A 6,000-nucleotide genomic window follows, 5' to 3' on the forward strand; every position below is an offset into this window, starting at 1 on the left:
TTGCGGGGGCTGTTGTAGTTATACCACTTGGAATAGGCTGTACAGTGAGAGGTTTGCAGGCCCAGATCAGGACTTTGGGACAGCACAGAATCACGACACAAAGACTGTGAACGGGACAAATGTCTCGCCGCACACGCACAGAGTATGCCGAGCTGTGTGAAGCCTTGTGTTACAAACGTGAAAGGCCAAGTCATAGCAGGACTTTGTATTCTCACAGGAGACATGAGGAGGCTGAATTTTCAAAGATGACTACTACGCTCCTGCAGGACACTGAGTTTCGTAGTAAATAAATGGGAATTTAGGGGGGAACTTATGTGTTTGTGAATTTTAGCTTTTCTCACCTTGTAAGTTCCATTCTTCCAGCAAATACTATGTTATAAGAACCCACCGAAAAACACCTGGAGATGTTCTGATGTGGGGGTGGGAGTTAGATTTAGGTCAAAGGTGTGAATTCAGCTTAGGTGAAGTTTAGGGTTAGGCATGTAATAGTACTGGTTTGGTTTCAGATTAGCATCAGGGTTGGTTATAGAAATGATTGAAAACTGGATGGAAGTAAATGCAACGTCCTTGTGAAGACTTTGCACACGAACTACAAGAACTTCTATGTGTGTATATATATCTTATATCATGTGAAAACTGCCTCCTGAATACGAGTCTTCTGAATGTCGAACTGCAGGAGTATTTATTACCCTTTAACTTTTTCATATTGAGTCGCATTACAACAACCACAAACTATATAAATTGTTCCTTTCTCGCTCATTGTGTGGGTTTAGTATTAGTATATTGCTAAAAGGGACAAGGGACTTTCCAATTCTTATTTTTGACAATGGTTTTCTTCAAGCCACTCTTCTATGAAGACAGCATAGGTGGAATGCTCAACTTCCCTGTCAGCAGATTAACACAACTCAGCTCTGGTTCTCTGCGGTTTACCATGGTGTTACGTGGAGTAATTTAGAGTCACTTGGATGCTTTTCTGATAAATGCACACCTAGCCTGGCCTGCCAGAATAAATGGATGGCCATGTCTTGATGGGTTTGGAGTTGTCCCATACTCTCTCCGTTTCTTAGGTTAGAGACCTTCAAAACTTGGGATACTGTTTTGAACTTAGCTTTGCTTTAAACATCTCCAAAACCTTGTCCCTGACCACTTTGTTGTGCTCCATTGTCCTCGTGATGCTGTATGTTCATCACATTCTTTAACAACCCCCCGAGGCCACCATAAAACAGTTGTGAGATTAAATTACAAACAGATGGACAAACTGAAGGGATTTTGCGACTTCTAGAGTAAATTTATTGCACTGAAATTGATTTATGTTTATTAGCATGAAGCAAAAATGCAAACACACACTTCTCTTTATTTGTAAAGCGAATTGAAACCATGTATCATTTTTCTTCCGTGTCACAGTCATGCTTTACTTAATTGCCACTTTAACAGACGCTCCCAGTAAAACAGATTTTCGGCTGCATTTGTAACGTTAAAAAAATGCTCAAGAGGAACAAGCACTTTTACAAGTATGCGTTCCTCTTGGATGTGTTCCACACTTTGCACCAAGCAAATCACCCTTCCATTGTTATAAAATGGCAGCTAATTAAGTGCTCCTTTCTTTTCCAGTTCAGCCAGAAAAAGTGAGTAAACTGTAGAGTCAGAGCATACTTAGAATGCTGCAAAACCCCCGAGCCAAAATATGAGGAACGGCATTGTCATTACTCACTTGGCTCACATGCAGCGTCTCATCGTTTTACCCTCCACTTGGGAATGTGTTGACTAAGGAAGGAGTGACTAACATGTTCTAAGTCCTTTATAGAAACAAAATACAGGCAGTATATGTTGTTACTCATAACTGTGGAGGGACATATAAACACTCCATACCATACCCTATGATGAATGCGCCATCTGTGAAGTCTGAATGCAGTTAGGACAATTGCGAAACCCTTGGAAGGAATCCAGCACACTCGTACGAGCCGCTCGGTCAACAGATCTCGACGGGTTCAGTCGGTATTCGCTCAGTCTGAAGCAACGGAAAAGTATTGTGCTTTAATGTACGCCCTCATCTCCACGAGGAACTCTCTGCTTTGAATTGAAGTGGATGCGTAGGTCTCCGCTGAAGTTTTAACAACAAGAAAAGAAAAAAAAAAGTTTCCCAGAAGAAATGTCGTGACTCGCGTTTCTGGAAATGGGGGCTCTGGTGGAGAATGTTCCTGGCCTGGATGTTCGGTAGTTACTGTAAACTGTGATTGTGACTAAATCGTAGTCTAAAAAGTGACACTTTCTTTTCTTGTCCACTGTTACCGCATGTTCCGCACAGTTTCTCTCCCTTTTTTCTCGCCGACACTTGCCCTGGCGCGGTGTCTGCTTCGGTGTACGAGGCCGCAGAACTCCGAGATGGATGTGTCACCAATCATCTGTGCTGTGAGCCGGGAGGGCGAGCGGGCCGAACTTCAAACAGGGCGCCTTTCTGCAGGTGTGGGATCGAAGGGCCCGTCTGCACTAAAAACATTCCCCGTTCGGCCCCTCTCCGCTGTGTGCTCATGTGACACCTTTTCAGATACCAACACAGTACCTTGTGTTCTTTTGTGCTGTGTTTGAAAAAGTAACACTCTTCTCACACCACATTTGTTACTACTCGCTACTACTATGACCAGGCATCTTTGGGTTATGTAATCCAGAGTTTGTGGAATAACAGAGTTGAGATTGTTTAACCTCCACTGGAAGCTAGGTAGATTGGCAAAATCCAAGCTTTCTCAGATGTTCACAATAAATACATTATTTAAATATTTTTTTTTATTCCACGTTTTAATTATTATCGCTGTACCAAAATTATTGAAGCCAATGTACGGAATTACTCAAAAGAACATACACTTTTAAATGCGCTTCAAATACTACTGGATCCTTGGAGCCACCCTTCGGTCCTCACACATGGACACTGTTTGGAAGAAAGCCCAGCAGAGGCCTTACTTCCTGTGGCAACTCAAAAAGCACAAACTTGAGAAAGTTTAGTCGTTACTCAGCCTGTTCTGTGTTCGTCCATCTCTGTGTGGCTTATCCTCAGCAGGACAGGTCTAAACTGCAACAAACAAGTAACTCTGCAGAGAGGATCACCAGGACTGACCTTCCCTCGTTGTAAGTATTTAAATTAAAGAAACAATTTCTTGTTTGCTTATTTTTTTTTTTTTTGTCTTTATCAAGAGCAAAGAAGAACCGAAGTCAAATTCCTTGCTGTTATGTATAAGCTTGGTAAAAAATGGTAATTGTGATTAGTCTGGTGAAGTGCTATGCTAATGTTAGGATGTTAATGTCTTCTGATATGACTCATTGATAATTTGGCCCATAATGCCTGTCAGTGCAGATACAGTTTATTGTGTGCAGAGAATACTGACAGAGAAGAAGGTTTACCTTTATAAATGTAGGACTTTGCTTGGTCCGAAGGTATCTGAGTGCAATGTGGAGAGAACTGACACTGAAAAACAATATGACACAGTGCAGTAGGTTGTACTAAAAACACACTATACGAAGACTTACTGGGGGTAACACTGGCAATCAACACCAATATCAGGCATCACAATTTGAATTTTATCAGGAACTACATCTACCCTGAGAAAATCTGAACAACCCTATAGAAATGCTTACCTGGAAGGAAATTGACTTGACAAAATTCACGATTTCAGTAAAAATCATGTATAAGTACCAGAAAACGTTAACAAAGGCCTGATCAAATTTGTTACTTAAGCAATTCACTTGAATTCACTGGGAGACTAAAATTTATTACTGCAATTAACATAATACTAAACTCTTGGGAATTTCTCTGAATCATGTGCACATAAAAGTGTTGTGCATCATCACAAGTCAGTACATGCACATCATATACATGTAGGAGCTCAGGAGGCTTGGTCCGAAATGATGAGATGAATCCATGACAGCCTCTGCACTGTTTGTTTGTACTTTTACAGGCTTTGTAAGGAGCCTGTAAAAATAACACATTGTCCCTGTTGTTTCAAAATAGAAAAAAAAATCGAGTAGTCAACCAGCAGCGTCTTGACTTAAAATCAGACGTGAAAGAAGAATCTTTCCTCTTGTCTCTTTCTGCTTTGTCCTCCTCGTATCTCAGGTTTCAAAGAACACAACAGAGATCAACAAACAATGAAGAAACATAAGAGAGCTGAGTGTAAGAGTATAATGCAGCTAAAACATTTTGTTTTAGAGGATCAGCAGTTTATTATTGACTTTCAACATTACTCATCGGAGAGGTGTGCTAACTCTTATGTCATCCCTTTTATTGTGTTGTAGAAATTCCACATCGCAAGTGTCTTATTTTGCACTAAGCGATAAGTTATCTGTAATCACAGAGCTGACAGAGAAAAACCATCTCAATCCCTCATTGTCTGCAGAATCTTGAAAACCCATTTGTTAGCATGATTCATAATTTTCTAACAAATCTACCAAATAATAAAAATCATAAAAACCTCAATTTCAACCAAGTATATTATTTTTCGTCATTCAAAATGGTTATTGATTAACTGTGGATGTTATTTATACAAATTACAAATAACAACGAGGCCGGGAAACATAAATCTTCTTGATCTGTTGGACTTTAAGTTTGGTTTAATTATTTTCAATATGTTGCTCCATCTTATGATTCAGTCTCTTAGGTCCGCAGATCAGCTGCTTTTGGAGGTACCGAGATCAAGAAGGAAGCTCAGAGGGGACAGAGCTTTCTCTGTCATGGGCCCCAAATTATGGAACAACTTGCCTTTGCAGGTTAGGGAGGCCCCTTCACTGTCCACTTTTAAAGCTCGTCTTAAAACCCATCTATTTTATTTGGCTTTCAACTCTAGCGGGATCTAGTTTTAAATTGTATGTTCTGTTTTTAAATTGTAAGTTTTTATTTTATGTTTTTTATTGTTATGTTGTGTTTTGATGTACAGCACTTTGTATCAGCTGTGGTTGTTTTAAAGTGCTTTATTAATAAAGTTGGTATGGTATGGTATGGTATGGTATTTTGTTTCTGTCATTGTGTTACTTTGGCCTCAATGTCTCAGTTTTCTGCCCTTGTACACCTGATTTCCACCTGCTCAATCACTCACCTGAATCGCATCCAGTAATAAAGTCCCCGGTACTCCTCAGTTCAGTCCCTTCATGTCAGATCCTCCAGTTGTCGTCCTGCTGAATTTATTTTCAATCAATCAAATTTTATTTGTATAGCACATTTCAGCAGCAAGGCATTTCAAAGTGCTTTGCATCATAACAAACACAAAGTAATTTTTTGGTTCTGTTAATTAAAATATCATTTTCACTGGTCTGTGTTTCTTCGCTCTGCATTTGGGTTCTTGACGTCTCTGCATGACACTTTAAAAACATTTACATTTTACTTAGTCAGTTGTTAATTTATTGCTATTTCAATATGCAGGCGACAGGACTTATGCCCTTAACATCCCCTTGAATATGATCAAGGGGATCTTCTTAATCTTCAAGCAGTCTTTGCCAAGAAACGGCTCATCTTTGCTTTAGCCTTAAATAGTCTTAAAGGAAAACACGTACATGCTATTTTCTCAGATATAAGGAAATAATAGATGAAAAAAACCAAAAAGCATCTACGTGTGTTTCAAATACCTAATGTATGATTATCTCAGTAATATTTTATGACTTAAATATACTTACCATGGAGGAAATACTAGATACATTTCTAAAAGGAACAGTTCAGATGAGTTATGATTCTGCTGTCAAGGAGAATCTGGCAGAAATGTCGTAATAAAATGATATAGGGGTTGCAGTTTTATTTAGCAAATAACAAAAAGGGAAATGGAGAAGTATTGCCTGTTCTGTTAAAATTTTGAGTCAATATAAAACTCAAAAAAAATGCTTCATCCATTTTTGATTTAACTCATTTTAATGACTAAGAAAATTGTAAAAAAAAAAAAAAAAAATGTATAAAGATTAACAGCTTTAAGTATATTTTACATAATTTCTATTAAGAGTTTTTTTTTTTTTTTTAGATGAAACTCG

This window comes from Xiphophorus maculatus, chromosome 9 (genome assembly GCF_002775205.1).
Source record: "Xiphophorus maculatus strain JP 163 A chromosome 9, X_maculatus-5.0-male, whole genome shotgun sequence".
In the NCBI taxonomy this organism is placed as follows: Eukaryota; Metazoa; Chordata; class Actinopteri; order Cyprinodontiformes; family Poeciliidae; genus Xiphophorus; species Xiphophorus maculatus.